This window comes from Oenanthe melanoleuca, chromosome 1 (assembly GCF_029582105.1).
Source record: "Oenanthe melanoleuca isolate GR-GAL-2019-014 chromosome 1, OMel1.0, whole genome shotgun sequence".
NCBI lineage: Eukaryota > Metazoa > Chordata > Aves > Passeriformes > Muscicapidae > Oenanthe > Oenanthe melanoleuca.
Window position 1 is genome coordinate 108,865,236 of NC_079333.1, and position 17,387 is coordinate 108,882,622.

Here is a 17,387-nt window from a genome sequence, read left to right on the forward strand (position 1 = left end):
AAACCTGTCTATGATTTTATTTTGCTGTAAACCACAGTGTCAGAAGCTGATTTCAGGGTAAGATATGCTTTTGAATATTTTGCTTTCTGCAATAAAATGGTGCATGTGAGCCTGGTCCTGCCTTGACCTACCAGCACCCCTCAGCATTCTCCAGTTAGTTCAAGGGCCCAGATACAAAATCAAGGAAACTACATTTCTTCATGGGATAATCCAAAGTGTGCTGGGGCTGTGAGTCAAAAAACAGTGGGGTTCAGCATGCAATTTTTAATCTGTGACACAACAATCAGACTTCAGTTCATCCAGTCCAAAGGGATGTCCTGTACAAAACACCTTCATTTTTTATCAGCTCTAAAAGAAATGTGAAACACAGAATGATTAAGGCTGGAAAAACCATCCAAGATCTTGAGTGCAAGCTGTGCCTGATGCCCACCTTGTCACCCAGCCCAGGGCACTGAGTGCCACATCCAGCTGTTCAAGCTGAGACATGCAGGACATGTGCCACCAGCCAGGCAGCTGTGGGCACCTCTGTCCCCTCACACCTCCAGCCCAGAGCTGCCACCCTCTGCCTCAGGCTGTGGACTCAGCAGCTGGGAGCAGGGGTGGCTCATGCAGAGGGTGACTCAGTGTCACATCCCCAGCTGAGTCACCTCTGCAGCCGCCTCTCCCTTCCTGCCCAGCCAGCAAGAGCTCCTGTGCTCAGGCACCTGCACAGCTCCTGCAGGCACAGATGGCATTGGGGACACCTCTGTGACATCTGCAGGCACACAGATGGCATTGGGGACACCTCTGTGACATCTGCAGGCACAGAGATGGAACTGGGGACACCTCTGTGACCTCTGCAGGCACAGAGATGGAACTGGGGACACCTCTGTGACCTCTGCAGGCACACAGATGGCATTTGGGGACACCTCTGTGACATCTGCAGGCACACAGATGGCATTGGGGACACCTCTGTGACCTCTGCAGGCACAGAGATGGAACTGGGGACACCTCTGTGACCTCTGCAGGCACACAGATGGAACTGGGGACATCTCTGTGACCTCTGCAGACACACAAATGGCATTTGGGGACACCTCTGTGACCTCTGCAGGCACACAGATGACATTGGGGACACCTCTGTGACATCTGCAGGCACGCAGATGGCATTGGGGACACCTCTGTGACCTCTGCAGGCACACAGATGGAACTGGGGACACCTCTGTGACCTCTGCAGGCACACAGATGGCATTTGGGGACATCTCTGTGACCTCTGCAGGCACACAGATGGCATTTGGGGACACCTGTGACCTCTGCAGGCACACAGATGGAACTGGGGGCATCTCTGTGACCTCTGCAGGCACACAGATGGCATTTGGGGACACCTCTGTGACCTCTGCCCTGCCTACAGATACACAAATGGAATTTTGGGACACCTCTGTGACATCTCTGTGACCTCTGCAGGCACACAGATGGATTGGGGACATCTCTGTGACCTCTGCAGGCACACAGATGGCATTGGGGACACCTGTGACATCTGCAGGCACACAGATGGATTTGGGGACACCTCTGTGACCTCTGCAGGCACACAGATGGCATTGGGGACACCTGTGACCTCTGCAGATACAAAGATGGCATTGGGGACACCTCTGTGACCTCTGCAGGCACACAGATGGCATTTGGGGGCATCTCTGTGACATCTGCCCTGCCTACAGATACACAAATGGCATTTGGGGGCACCTCTGTGACATCTCTGTGACCTGTGCAGACACACAAATGGCATTTGGGGGCATCTCTGTGACCTCTGCAGGCACACAGATGGCATTTGGGGACATCTCTGTGACCTCTGCAGATACAAAGATGGCATTGGGGACACCTCTGTGACATCTGCAGGCACACAGATGGCATTGGGGGCACCTCTGTGACATCTGCCCTGCCTACAGATGCACAAATGGAATTTTGGGGCATCTCTGTGACCTCTGCAGACACAGAAATGGCATTTTGGGGCATCTCTGTGACCTCTGCCACCAGACAGGTGTGAAAACAGACGTGTGCTGGTGTGGCTGTGGCTGCATTGGTGTGTGCAGAGTTGCAGCTGTGCAAAATCAAGATTCTCCCATTCGTGTATCACAGTTTTTTGGAGCTTCTGGTGCCTGGGGGAAGCTGATTTTCTGCCTCTGGCTATAATTTCAGGTGTTTCTCTGTTGCATGACACAGGCAGTGAAGGAATTCTGTGAAAAACTTGTGAGAATTAGCCAAATAAATCATAAAACAGTGTGATTATATATGGGAATAACTGAAAAAATGATTTATCTAGAGAAATATCACCTTTCTTAGAGCTGTGAGTTCATGAAGATCTATTAAAAAAAAGCTGGATTTACAGCACTACAGGCACTTGTGTGTGAGCCTGATTGCAAAATTTAAGTTTTTTCCAGGTACCATGACAAATAGAGAAAGCAGAGAAGCAGAGTAATGGAAAGAAGAAAGGGATGATAGTTCACAAGTCTCAATCCCATAAAAAGGATGCTTATCTGGATATTAATATCTGGATATTAATTGTCCCTTGGATTACATTTGCATTGAGCTATGGCCTCCTCAGGGATCACCATGCACCCAGGAGTCCAAGGGAATGCAAAAATGTAAATATATATGAAAATAATGAGCAAGTAACTTTATGTATTTGCACTTATTAATTTCTTTTATTGGAGTGTAAACATTTTATTTTTGGTCAGGCTTGTCTTCACCCATTATTCATCAGCTATTTTTTATGTTCAAACACCCATTGTGACACAGGTAATTTCTATATACTCGTTGTTTATTATTATTATTATTATTATTATTATTATTATTATTATTTTTTTATTTATTTATTTATTTATTTATTTATTATTCACCAGTACATATTTTTTAAATTACAATATTTTGCCATCTACCCTAACTTTGACTTCCTTTTTTTTTTTAAAAAAAATATTTCAACCTTTAGCTTTCTTATTTGTAATTCTTGCCATGTGGCTGGAGAACTTTGCAGTTCTTATAAAGATGCTCCACTCAGCCTTTCTGCATTGATTTACTGGGTGAGTTATTCCTTGAATCTCAGCAGTGATGCCAAGAAATGCCCCTTTAGAGAGAGGAAGGGAAATGCTTTGGTTAAAATAGGAAAAAGAACAAATTCTGCCCCCCAGTCCCAAACTGAGGAGTTCAGTTCTGGTCACAGAAATTTGCACAGAGAGTTATTTCACCATTATTCCAGTTTGCTTTTGGACTGATATTCAACTTTGTCTCTTTTGGGACTTATTTCTCAAAATACAGGGGAAAAAAGTGGAGAGTTTGACTTTATTTTGGAGATTCAGGATGTTTAGGAGGGATTCAGGCAAGCACCTCCACTCTCCCATCACTCAGATCAGACTTTTGGAATTCTTAATTTTTTTTTCCCATCATTTCTTGTAGCCTGATAAAACCCCTCCTGAATTCATGGGAATTTCATGTGTTCCCTGGACCTTCCCTGCCAACATATTCTTTTTTGAACTCAGCTATCAGTGTAAGCAGAAAAAAAAAAAAAAAAAAAAAAGCCTAAAAATGAAAATAAACAAATTATCTCACTTTCCTTTTAGCCCATGGCTTGGGAAAGAGTGTGAATTGTTTCAGATTGATACAGCAATCCTGAATAATCACTGATGCTGAATATCCTGGTGATCAATATCCCCTTCACCCAACCACATTATCTAACCAGATACTTACACAGGTAAATTCCAAATTAAATCCTTTCTTTTGCCACTTCAAAGCTTTTAAATAGATATGATCTTTCCTTCCCTCATAGGTTCTCTCATTGGAGGGACACCAGAGTCTTTTCAGAGGTTGCCAAAATGATATTGAGGTGTCCAGTCTGTAACTAAAACAAATCCATGAGTGCTGTAAAATCCTTAATTTCTGCTCCTTTTTTTTTTAATACCCAGGCAACAGGATGTGTCTATATAACTGCCTATCTCTCCTGAATTAAATGTCATTTTTACATGAGGGAGCCTTTATTAGTGAATGTCACCCACACCTGTGAGAGGTAATATTTATAAAGGTGTCCCCCTATTGTTGCCTGACTTGTTCATCCTAAATGATATTTCCATAGGTGAAATGTTAATCCTTTCTGATTCTAATGAGAAAATCAGGTGCTGGAATTGCATTTCGCCAGTGGGGGGAAAAAATAAATAATCTGTGCTCCACTCCTGTTGTTTCATATCAAAAGAAATAAATATCATTCATTTATCTCATTTCATTGATAATAACTACGATGATTAATGCTGTGAAGTTTGCATTATTATCCTTTTTGCAGTTTTTTGGAATGAATTGATAGTTTAACCTGGGGAAAGGAGGCTCAGGGAGGACCATACTGCTCTCTAAAATCACCTGAAAAGTTGTAGCCAGGTGGGGCTTGATCTTCAATCCCAGGTGACAAGTGACAGGACAAGAGGAAACAGCCTCAGGTTGCACCATGCGAGGCTCAGGGTGAAATTAGGAGAAATTTCTTCACTGCAAGGGTGGTCAAGCACTGGAACAAGGCAAGAAGTGGAATTGCTGTCCATGGAAATCTGCAATAAACACGAGGATGTGGCACTTGGGGACATGGTTTAGTGGTGGACACAGCAGCAGCCTAAACCACAGCAAGTTCTGCATTCTTTAACTGCTTCAGTCCCTCGTCCTGCCATCCACACTCAAAATTACCTGAGGCTGTGCCACTTGGAAAATGTATTTTCATAGGCCCACTGCTCTGGAAGAAATAAGGCAAAAGTGCTGATTATGGGATTTTTTTGATCCAGATGTGACAATTTGTTAATTGTTATCACTTGCTTTGAACTTGCATTTTGAAAACTGTGTTTAAGGAAATGGAAAATGCTGTGACCACTTTTCCCCACGACACTCCTGAGCAAGAGGCAGCCAGCAAGACCCATCTGCTCTGAAATTTCCTCCTTCCTCCTGAGAGAAAGCTCCAGGAATGAGCCTCGGGGTGGATCTTGCACAGGACACCAGGGTCAGCTTTGGGGACAGCTGCTGTGACAGAGCACCTGGCTGTGAGCAAGGAGCTGCAGGGCCATGGGGGCTGGTGGCAGGAAGGTGGCACAGCAAGGGATGCTCCAGCCTCCACCTGGCTGCCCCTTCCTCCCTTCCCTACCTCTGCAGGAGCACTTTAGTCACACAGGTAGGGCTTGAAAGGTCCGAAGATTGGGTTTTTGGAGAGACAATGGAGCAGTTTTTTGGAAGCCCAGCAGCTCAGCTGTGCTCTGGTCACTGGTGGGGCTGCCAGCCTGTCCCCTGCTCCTGGGAGTGCCTGAGCTCTGAAGGTGATGCAGGAGTTGGAGCCACAGGGACTCACCGAGAGCTGGACACCATCCCTGCTGGCTGTGCTGCAGCTCCTCCATGAAAACACAGCATTTTGGGGGCTCTGCCATGGGTCCTGCTCCTGCAGCCACATCTGGGTGTAGCACAAAGCTGACAGCACACTCAGTGTCCCCCTCTCTGCTGTTTTATGTTATTTAACAGGAATTATGCATCACTTCCAGAGAATTTGTGGCCATCGTGTTACCAAGAGCTGCTGTGTGCAGTGTACAAAGATTTGGGGGGCAGGATTTCCCCCCAGCCCTCCTGTTCCCATCCTGCCAGGCATTTGCTGGCCTTGCTGGAGTCTGTAACCACCACACTCCTCTGGACCAGGAGTTTCTAACCACACCTCCACTGGGCAAACCTGGTGCCACCAGCACCTCGTAAGGATGAAACTGCTGCTGGCTGCAGTTTGTTTTGGGGATCAACTGGTTTTGGGGCTGTCTCCTGCTGGATTTATGTTCTCTGAAGAGTTAAGTACATTAGTGTGGGTAATCTCACTCCATTACCTTCTATAAAACTGAATCTATGATTTCCTCCCTGGTGAGCATTTACCATAGTGAAATAGGCTACTATTTTCATATTTAACTCATTGGTAACTCATAAAACCAGCTCAGGTTGTCTGCCCCAAAGAGCAGAAGCTGTGGGATGGGCTGGAAGGTCAGAGCTTTTACAAGACCTGCAGTGTCAGTGCAGTGCTCTCAGCACTATCCCATCCCTCCCCCTGCCCCTTTGAAATCCACAAAAATCAGAAATTTATAAGGCTTCTTAAAAATCCGAGATGAAGCAATTAAACCTCCAGACTGGAGGATGTGAACCTTTAAAGGCCCTTTGCAGAATATCAAAAGAATGAGGGGATTATATTTAGCAGGTGTGACAGCCCACGCAGGACATTTCATTGTGAAAGGAGCTGACATGAACCAGGAACCGATACTTAAATTAATATAAAACATCTTGGGGGAAAGGTGTTTTCTTTTCTTTTTTAAGCATTGGGAAATCATAATGCTTTCTGGCTTCTTCAAAAGCGAGAGGTCCAAATATACAGGAGTCATCTGGCATGTAAAAATAAAAAGTCTGGGGAGGGGACACGAACATAAAAATGCTTTGGATGAGGTTGGGAGGCAAATGTTGAGGCCAAGAAACACCACTGTGAATTTTCCTGCCCTGACTCACCTGGGGCTTTGCATTGCTGCTTGCAGAGACAAGGATTTTCCCTCCCAGGGCAGAGGGGCAGGACTGGGACAGGACAGCATCCTCCGTCCTGCCACCTCTCCTCGTCCCTTCCCTGGAGACACAGCCCTTCCTTGCAGGGGTGCTGCATTCTGAACACTCCTGTTTCTATTCCCATCACACCCTGCCGAGCCTTGGAGTGGAAAACTTGACTCGGGAGTTCTGTGGGGAGGCGTCCACGACTTTCGTGCTTCATTCACTACTGCGTGTTCCTAATTTTAGCCGGGCTGCTCCGTTTGCATTTTCCAAAGCTGCGGATTTAACGTCCCGCAGCTCGGGCTGTTTTCACACCCACTCGCTGAGGGACACACGGGTGATGCTGCCCATCCACAAGCAGGGGAGGTGGGGTGGGTGACAACACTGTCCCCAAATCGAGAAGGGACCCCACCAGCTCACCAGGAGATCTCCGTAGCACAGAGCACCCAGCGCTACTTTCGGGGTATTTTATCTCTGCTCATTCAAACACAAGGTGGTCGCTTGGGATCTCTGGGTTCTTAGTCACCCAAAAAAACGCACATTGGGGTAAAAAGCCCATCTTCCTGCTGGGGCTGCTCCAAGGCAGGGAGGTGTGTGGGTACCAGGTACTCTTTGGCATCGAGAGAGTTAAAGGTGCTCGGCACCCACCAGCCCTGGTCTAGGCAGTGTCTAAAATCAGTCCTAGACCCGCTTTATTTTTTCCTTAAAAACAGGAAATGGAGCCCTGAAGGCTTTTTAACTGGAGAGGGAGAGTGAGGAGGGGGTTTACTCACTCTGCCCATACCCAGCCCTGAGCCTGACCCAGACCTGGGGGTCTCTGTGTGTGTTTTTTTTATTCCTTCTCCCTTTTTTTTTTTTCCCCTATTATTTTGGCAGACTTTTTGGAATGTCTGGGAGCTAAGGGCTTTGCTTCATGGAGCAGAATTCTGAAGCAAGAAAAAGAGAAAGTTATAGACTAAACCACAGAAATGTAAACATGTCTGCAGCTAAAATAACTCCACTTTCATTGAAAACACTCCTCGCTTACAATCAGACTTCTGTGTGCTACGCTCAATAAAACTGCATGCTAATAGCAACCAATTAATACATTATGTAGTTCTGCTTTAAAAACTGAGACACTTATAATAATTTTTTTTTTTTTTTGTAAAAAAAATTTTTTAAAATTATTATTTTTGATTAAGGGACTACTGGGTTTTGTGCGGCGCCGGGCGCTGAGCGCTGGCGGAGAGCGATGGCCGGGGAAGGTCGGGGACAAGCGGAGCCCCGGTAAGGAGCCCGGAGGGAGGGACAGGGGCAAGGGACAGGGACAAGAGACGGGGACAGGACGGGGCGCACCGGCTGGGTTTGCTGCCAGAGCGAGGTGAGCGCTGAGGGTCCCCTCTCCATCCATCCCCCTGGGAGATGGGGCTGCACTCACCGCACCAGCCTCCTCTGCCTTCCTCCCCCCCCCCCCCGCCTCGCTCCCCTTTTATTCCCCAGCAGCCCGTTATTCCTCCCGCTGCATTCACGTCGGGTCCCCGCCGCAACCGCGCTCTCGTCCCCCGGGCCGAGCTCCGCGTCCTCCCCCCGCGGGTCCCGCTCACCTCCAGCTCCGCCCGGCCCCTCCCGCCCCCCGGGCAGGCCGCGGGCACCGGGGGCGGGGGTCCCGCAGCGGCGCGGGCGCGGGGCCGGCCCGACGGCGGCGGGGGAGCCGGGCAGCGCCGGCAGCGGCGGCGGCCGCGCTCGGCGATTGGAGAGAGGAAGAGGCGCCCGGAGCCGGGGGCCAGCGCGATGGGCTGAGCCCGTCCCGACTGAAGTGACTCACCGCAGTCGGCAACGCCGCCGTCCCTGCCCGCTGCCTCACTCCTCGCTCCTCGCTCCTCACTCCCTCACTCCTCACTCCTCACTCCTCACTCCTCACTCCCTCACTCCTCACTCCTCACTCCTCACTCCCTCCCGAGCTCCCGCCGCTGGCGGCCGCTGCCTTCCCCCGTCCCGTCCCGTCCCGCCCCGTCCTGTCCCCGTCCCCAGGAGCCCGGGCTGACCCCAGCCCCAGCCCGGTAAGTGCTTTCCCTCCGGGGCTGCGATGCGGCGGGAGCGGCCGGCGGAGCGCCGGGGCCGTCGGGGCGGGAGCGGCCGGGCCAGTGACCCATCGGGCCAGTGACCCATCGGGCGAGTGGCCAGCCGGGGACAGCGGCCGGGCGGGGCTCGGTGACCCCCAGGGTGGCACAGGGTGTCCCCAGGGTGGCACAGTTTGTCCCTTGGCCGTCGGAGCGTGGCAGCCCCGAGGGCTCGGCCGCCGCAGCCGCGCATCCTCTGCGCGAGTTTCTTTAAGTTCTGAAAGCTTTTCGGGCAGAAATGAGATCGCCTTCCCCCTCGCCATCACTTTCCCTCTCTCTGGATCGTAATAGCGGCGTTGGTGCCTCTGTAATTCTTTCAGCAATTCATCATTCGATTACCTAATAGCTGTGTGGCTTTTCTAAAGCTGAGCAGCTCTTGTAGGAAAACCTTCAATTACCTGCTGGAGGGAGCCGTGGTTGGGTTCGGTACTTTTCAGAGTAAGGGATATGCGGGGCTCTGTTTTGGTGACCAGATGACTTCGCTGAGGAGTTTGGAGTGCACGTAATTGTATTTACAAAAGCTGGAGTTGCAAGTTCTGGCTAACATAAACTTCCATTCATTGCTGCCTTTGCTAAGAGCCCACGGTGCGAGGAAATGGCTCGTTCTTTAATGAAGATTTTTATTTGTATTCTAAGTGTCGTTCTGTGAATTAGCTCTGTTCTGAAGTAAGAGTTGGGAAATTACATTCTGCCCCGTTCTGCCCATGTAATTTTGAGTCCATTAGGAAAACCAGGATAGGTCTATGAACTGCACATGGAGAAATGTCACATTCCTTTGGTTTAACCCTTTGAGCACTTCCCTGGTTTCAGTGAAACAAGTGAAGCAGGCAAAGAGAGCTTCTCACTGGGGAATGAAATGTAAACTTTTGTCAGGATACATATGTCAGGTATGTGATTTCAGGCACACCTGAAGTAATAGGAAAGTCAAGGAAGAGAAATAGAATATTTGATAGTTTCACAATTAGAAGTAAATAAGTAAAGGCATGAACAGACCAAGCCATACCTCATATGGGACAAATATATTTTTATGTCAATTGCCTGATCTATTTCTTAAAGGACATTTCTAAAAACAAAGATACAGAATAGCAACACCAATCCTTATTTTCTCTTTCATATGCATATGTGGGCAAACAATGGCAAATTCTTTGAAAAAGTTTACAAGAAAAAAATCCACCAGCTCAGAAAACATTTCTAGGTTTAGAGCTTTGAACAGCATCTGTCCCCACCTCCCACAATTTAGTCTCAAAGTTAAACAAATCATATAGTACTGGATAGAGTTACATGTTACAGGAATTTTATAAATGATCTGTCAGGGTAAGTCCTAGGTGTGATTAGTTGGACTTCTTGCTCCTGAGGTGTTGCTCCCTTTGGATTGTCATTTCTGCAGCATTTGGTTCTTAGAGATAGATTCTAATAGACATGTATATATTATGCATGTTTTCCTTCTGATGATTTTTAAGCAGTAGTGCCTGTGGGGCTAATTACTTTTAAATGAATTTGAGCTCTTTGTAAGGCACTAAAGGAATCTGGGGGTGTAAGTCCGATGAGGACTCACAATGAGCTTAAATCCCGGATTGTTCCAGACTCGGGAGTTGTGTCTCTCATCACAAGGATGCTCGTTTGTTTGTCCTTTTCTGTCTGGAGCACCAGTTTGGATCCCGCTGTTGTTGGTGTTCAAATGACAGTTCTGCCTAGGAGCCTGCCCTGTGAAAGTGCCTTTGCTACCTGCTCTGCTGTGAGAAGTTTATTTTCTGTGCAAACAAACAGCAAACCCTGGGAGGACGGTGGCAGTGCCGTTGGTTTGAACAGCACCCCGTGAGCAGCATACCTGGCTCCTGATGAGGCAGATCCTTTCCCAAACCCCCCGTGCTTTGCTATCCCAGCGTGAGGCTCGTGGCTCTGCTCTCCCTCTGCAGAGTGTTTAATTTTGATCCCTGAACACAGCAGTTCCTCCTCCCGTGAGGATCAAACAGCACATGAGAAGCTTTTGCGGTGCTGATGGCATCTGGTAGCCCCAAAACATTACACGTTACATTTCCTTTCCTAGCCTGTGCTTTACCAAATGCTCCAGGAGCTACAACCAGGTAACAACAAAATAATTTAAATTAGTTAGGTCAGAACAAACCCATTCTTTTGAATATTCATTTCACTGGAGTTGTGTTCCACTATCAGGAAGCTTGCAATTTTCTTTCAGGTGAATAGTTGTTATATTTTTTTTTCAGGAAAAGGCAGCCATAAGGGCAAAACTGTACTTCTTTGAATCATGTGAGCAGCTCTGTGGAAATCTGTGTCCCGAGCTGGAGGTGGAAGTTGTTGACAGGGGGTAAGGTTGGAAAGGGCCCTTTGGGCCTGATCCATATCAGCTGAGGTCAGCGGGGCAGGCTTAGCCCTGAGTGCCTAAAGCTGCCCGCTGCTTTTCTGTGCAGCTGGGAAGGGATGCCAGGGATTAGTGTGTGCTTTCTGTGGCACTTCTCCTGTACAGTTGATTCTAAATGCTTTTGTTGAAAAAAAAAAGTTCACACGGGGCAAAGATATTTTCAGCCTGAATTATAATGTTGTTTGTCTTGGGTTGGAAGAATTACCTTTTGTGTGATAACGCCACACTGGTTTTCATTATACCCACAACTGGCTGCTCTCACAGCCACTGGAATATTTTTTACTTCCCAGGGTGGTTCTGGCCATGCCCTTTTTGACACTCAAGTTTCCCAGGAAAATTAAGCATTTTGTCCTTTTGGCTGAAGGTGTGAGTCCAAAAAATTTGTACCAATTTGTCATTTTGGAAGATAGTGGTATCTAATCTAATATATTCCCTTCACAGTGTAGTTAACTAGTGTAGGTAGAAAACTGGCAATCTAAAATTACTTTGCTAAATTTAAATGTAAGTAAAAAGCAGGCAATAGGAAAAAATTAAAGGGTATATCTAAATATGGAGTTGTGGCCGTATCTGTTATATTTAAACTGCATTTTAACCTCTTCTATTTATATTTAGTGGTCTGTGTGTAATCTGGAGGGGTTAATTGAATTCAAGAAACAGCAATTTCACAATGAAACCCAAAGAGTTTATTCTGCTGTGGACACCATACACGTCCTCGTTAATCAGTGATTTAAGTAAAATGTATGCAGTGAGGTATTTTTTGTGTTGTTTGAGAGCAAAAATGAGATCTAAAATAAGCATGAATGGATTTGCAACACGCCTGCTTTTCCCACCCTGCTGTGGCAGGAGGATCTCCTGCTGCCTTGGGTGGCATTTTCCTGGTGTGGAGTGTGAGATTCCACCACAGCAATTATTTTCCTCAACTTATCCCTGTTCAGAAATGCCCCTTTTTCATTTAGAAAGCTGCCCTGCTAAGTGGATTGTCCTTGCATGCTGCTTGCATCAGCTGCAATCCCTCCTTGGCACAGCTTCATTCCAACAAGAATAAAAAAACATTATTCCAGGAACAAAATACATAGTTATTTCTGTTTGATAATGCATCACATAAATATTAATTGTCTGCCCAAAGAAAAAAAACAATAAACACGTGTTTTCATTTTAGCTGGAGATACAACCAGCTTTTTTAGGGCATGGTTAAAACCCCAGGGCCTTGAGCTGTAGCCACACGACTCTGGCTGACCACAGTGGGTTGGGGAGTGGTTGCTGTGCACAGGTGAGGGTTTGGTTTTGCTTTGAGGCTTTCTGTGTTGGTTCATTTTAATATTTAATACATGGTACAACACCCAGGTGTTTATTGAAGGGTCGTGGCAGCAGCGTTCAGAAAGATGCCGTGCTCCTGCCTGGGCACTCGGCAGCATTGGTGGGATATTCCAAAGCTGCTGCCTCTTCCAGGTGCTGCTCCTGCCGGCACATATCACCTTCAGTTGTGTTTCAGGCCTCCTGAATTTAGCTGGGAACCCCACACAGCCTAATTAGCTGCTGATTGGGGAGGGCAAGGCTGGCTCGTAGGGGATGATGAGCCCGGCGGCCCCCGCGCGAGGCCAGTCCAGCGAAAACCACCTCAAATGTGGTTTCAATCAGCTCTGCTCAGACACCCAGGTTCTGAGCTTCCTCCAGGAGGTCCCTAATGAAACAGATTTGTTTTCTTTTCACCTCACAAAGGCACAGCAGCGGCAGCAAAGCCCTGATTGAGCTCGCACCGGCTGCGGCGGTGCTGGGCTGGACGGGGCAGCGCCAGGGTGCTGGAGCTGCAGGGTCTGGGAATTGGGGACTGGGAACTGGGAACTGGGAATTGGGAACTGGGAATTGGGAACTGGGGATGCTGCCTGTGGCCAGCACTCAGCTCCTGCCCCAAGGACAGCAGAGCAGCTCACAGCCCTGGCTGGGACACCCTGGCTGGCTGTGCAGGTGTGAGTGGCTCAGGGGAAGGTTTCTCTCCCATCATCCCAAATGCACTGCCTGCTGAATTAGCATCTCTTCCTCCTGCTTTTTACTCTCTGCTACAAGTGGTCGGTAAGGGTTTGTTTTCTTTTTTTTTTTTGCTACTATTATGCTGTTAAAACACGCATTGATTTATCAGCTCTTCACGTCATTTCATTTTTCTGCTTCTGGCTGGCGTAGGAGGAGCAGCTTTTGCTGCCCTGTTGATGACTTACAACAAAATGTTTTGTGAGATCTGATTGATTTCTTCTAATTTTTAAGGCATTCAGGATTTCACTTCTATATTTTTTGCATTGAGTTGATTACTTTTTTTTTAGCTTCTCAAGTATGGATATACATGATATATTTGACCTAATTTGAATGCAGAAAAAAATCTTCCAGGAAATCACTTATATTTTAATACTTAATATTCGTAATGCATGAAGTGTGTGATTTTAATGCAATTAAATGTACATGCAAAAAGCAGGGATTTAGAAAATTACACAATACCTCTTTCTGTAAATTAAACAAAAAAATGGCAATCAAACAATTTTATGGTTTGTATTTTTCTGCGTAAGTAGAAAAGGGTTTTATACAGAAGGAAGTCTTGTAGTTATGCAGAAGGAAAGGCTTCTTAGCAAAATTCCGTTTTCTAAGGAGGCTTTGTCAGTTCTGAATAAACCCTGCAATAAATTTAAACCTGGTGGTTTGAAATTCTGTTTATAAAACGGACTGCTTTCTATAGAGTTCACAAATTATACACAAAGGATTAACTACTAAAGTAACATAAAGATGTTGCATTGCCACATGCGCTGAGACTAAGCTGAAAAATCTGCTTGGGAAAGCAGCTGATCTGCAGGACTTGCAAAGCAGACATGGGCAAAGTTCTCCATCCTTTCTCTAAAGAACTGCTGTTGCAGTTTCATTGATTGTTCTGATTGTAGTTGGCTCTTCAAATACTTTTTGTTGTTTTTTTTTTTAACACAGAAAAACAGATTTGGAAACAGAAAAAACAAAGGTTTTATTACCACATTAAGATAAGATAAAGGATTTAATATCAAATGAAGACATAACTTAGTCCTGGTCGATATCTTGTGCCTTTTCTTAAATTTCATTGCATTTGCCCAGAATGTGAAGCTGGGAATTTGGGCTGGTGCTTTTCATTCCTTTGCTGTATTTATAAGTTCTCTGGTATTTTTATGTATTTATGGCAAACAGTCTGTAGCAGTCTCTGTATCTCCTGCAACCAAGACAAGCCAAATCATCTGTCACCAATATGTGTGTCAACATCCTGACACCATGAGGGCACCTTCTTTTGTAGGCACCTCCAAGGCTTCATTTCAGCAGAGCAATTCATCACCCTCCTGAAATGAAGAGCTTGAAGAAACCTGAACCTGGCCTCTTCCTTCTTCCTTGCAGAGAAGTCAGTTCTAAGTGATGAGACTGAAAAATGGCTTTAGGAGGGTGAGATTCACCTCACCTCGCTGTAGCCATCCAAAAACCAAGGATCTGGCTGACAGCAGTTGTGTAAATTCCAGCCTGGCCAGAGGAAGGTTAATCTTTCCAGCCTGAGACAGTGATGCTCGTTTGGGAAAGGCACTGAAGATGCAGAAGGTGGTCCAGCAGTTTGGGAAGGAATTGGGGTTGCAGGACTGGGTATTTTGGCTTTTACATGGCTGGCATGGAGTGCCCTGAATTCTGCATCCTGAAACAAATTCAGGCCTTCCAGCAGCTGATCTTAGGGAGACAGAAGGAAAAAGTGTTAAGTAAAACATAGCAGAGAGACCAGATGAATAATACAGTCTGAGTAGAAATTATTATTACTTATTTATAATTTTAATTTTAAAGTTTAATTTTAAGTAAACATAACAGCTTAATTTTTACTTCCTTTTTGTTTAGAAACAGGAACATTAGAAATAGCAACAGAAAACCCCTTTATGCATTCTGCACTACTCTCTTAACTTCTTTGAAAAACTGAGTATGAAAACATCAGCCATCATTTCTTTCAGCTTCAGAGTAAGATAGGAATGGATTAATGCTGCTGCCTTTCTCTCAGCAGTCTGTTCTGCTGATGAAGGAAATAGTAACAACCATTTAAAGTGATTTTTTTTTAGGCTGGTCCAGCTGTACAGATGACAGCCTTGGGTCTATACTTTGCTTAAATCTCTCGAAGCACAGCTATGGGAGGCTCATTTTGGACAGGCCATGAGCCTTTGGCCTGTCAGGGGCAGTTTTTAGGTGCAAGGAGCACAGCTGAGCTGCAGAGCTGCAGAGCCAGCGGGGAAGGAGGGGCGAGCGCTGTGTTTGTTATTTGCTTGTGATTTCCATGGTGGTTTACAGGAGACAGAGCTGGAACCAAATGTGAGCCCAGGGAGCTCGGCCTGTGGTCCGTCTGCAGAGCAGGAATGTGGGATGGGGGTCAGGATCAGGTTGTTGAAGGTGCAGGAGCCAAGGTGAAGGGAATTTGGGCTGTCCTGCACTCCTGTGGCTCTGGGCTAACAACTCCCTGTGTGATTTGGTGTTTGTGGCACTGCCCCCTCAGCCACCCACAGGGCACATCCAGCCCTCCCTTCTGCCCCTGGGGCTCATCTCGACAGGTTTTGGTCCAAGATAGGATTTATGAAACTCCCTCTTTGCTGTGTTGGTTCTGCAGGACTAGAGAGGAGTGAGAAGTACTAAAAATCTATTTTGGTCACTAAAGTAAGCAGACATGACTCAGAATACTCACTGGGAACAGATCTGCTGGATGAAAAGGTGCCATTTTTATAGAGTCACTTTTCTGACCGTGCCCTTTAAACTCTTACAAAAATAGAATCCTTTCTCTGGCACTTCTCTTGGAAGGCAGGAGCGGGAGTGAGAGCGAGGACGTTCGCTGCGCTCCAGCCGCTGCTTCAGAACCAGACAAACTGTGCACGTTTTGTGAGGCGAGTGTAACATGTGTTTAACACCAGGAAGAGCAGAAAGAAGGCATTTGAAATTCGTGGGGAGGGGATTTGGGCTTGGCTAGTTTCTCCATTTGCGGTGGAGAAGCGTGATGCCTGTTACGGTTGGATGAATCCTGGCCAGCGCTCTGCGCCTGTTTCTGGCATCCCCGTGTCCCTGCAGGAGCAGGTTCGGGTCAGTGGGCTCGTCTGGAGCGTGGAGAGGCTCCTTCTGACCACTGCCTCTGGTTCCTCTTGGGCTGAGTGGCCTTGGCTAAAAACGAGCCTGAAACCACACTGACGTAATCCGTGTTTCTGGACCTGCGAGGGAACGAATCATCGCTGGCAAGCCGAGCCCCAGGCTGGTTGTCCCTCACATGAGGGGTGAGTTCTCCCTGCTCTGGTGAGCCCAGGGCCCCTCCAGCTCCTGGGGAGGCTGATGGAGCCCATTTCAGCCAGATCCCCATCCCTGTCAGCTCTCATTTGCATTCCGTGGAAAGGATTAGCAAGGCAAATCATTTCACGAAAAGTCACTCCCGCCTAAGTAGGTGATACTGGATTTTTGAACTCTTCTCGTCTCTTGCTCGTTTTTAATGGTTTGGTAGGAAGCTGGAGCCTGGCTGGTGCAAGGAAACTCAAAACCAGTGGTGTAAGCACGCCACATATGCTCCTGGGTGTTTGACAGTCCTGTTGTTCTCCTTTGGAGCATTGCTCTCTTGAAAGGAAAAATAACAAGCCCGTCTTAACGTATTTACCACTTTCAGTTGGTTTTACATGGAAAAAGAACACCAAGCCATAAATTCCTCTTCCTCCTCAGTTCCAGAATAATCAGAGCTTGAAAACTCTGAATTTCTGTTCAGTGGATGAAGTCTTGTCCTTGCTGAAGTGGCTGAAGCTTCTCTGATCGTTTTCAAAGGGGCAACTTCAGCTGAAGTTTCTTCCTCACGATTCTGCTGTGGCTGGAAAGCCCTGGAAGTGTTCTCACTACTGATTTCTTAAAGCCTTAATTCCCCCCAGTTACTACAGCATTTAAAGGCACTGTCTTTTTCGCACAGGAAACAACCACTGCTTTTTCTCTTGATAAAATTTCCCTTGTATGAGCTCAGAGAATTTCCACTTTCTCTGTGTGGGCTCATCTTTCATAGAGGAGGAGACATGGGTCATACGCCTGCAGATCTCACAACTCCCTCCTGCTCCATCTCTGGCCTCCTCCCAGTCCCTTGGCAGGCAGGAGTCAGTGAAGATTTGCTGTCAAGGTCTCCTGTTTTAATTCCTCTCCGGACCCAGTAGCTTCCTCTTGCTGGGGAATCCTATATTTTCTGGTTTAAATTTGAGAGGTGTTTTGGATATGATGACATTTACAGCCAAAGCACATCACCTCTAATATTGTCTCCTTCCCCTGAAGCAAATCAGGTGATCTCAACAGGCAAGAAAAGGGAGGAAAAGCTCGGCAGGGTTGTGGGA

General features: G+C 46.9%; 1 protein-coding gene and 1 non-coding gene across 5 annotated transcripts in view; one reads left to right on the plus strand and one right to left on the minus strand.

Moving 5' to 3' along the window:
• Nucleotides 1–684: 684 nt before the first annotated feature.
• LOC130260920 (small nucleolar RNA SNORA17) lies at nucleotides 685–808 on the minus strand. The gene has a single exon (XR_008841875.1). It is a non-coding gene; the product is annotated as a small nucleolar RNA SNORA17 (small nucleolar RNA).
• A 7,029-nt stretch (nucleotides 809–7,837) lies between these two features.
• Nucleotides 7,838–17,387, plus strand: part of ERG (ETS transcription factor ERG) — a 138,431-nt gene continuing 128,881 nt past the window's right edge. The window contains exon 1 of one of the 4 annotated variants that reach the window (XM_056492177.1): nucleotides 7,838–7,909. The gene's annotated coding sequence lies outside the window, so the exon portion shown is untranslated. Of the gene's footprint in view, nucleotides 7,910–8,232; nucleotides 8,589–17,387 lie in introns of those variants that run through there. The other 3 variants (XM_056492203.1, XM_056492169.1, XM_056492194.1) reach the window with 3 other exon arrangements.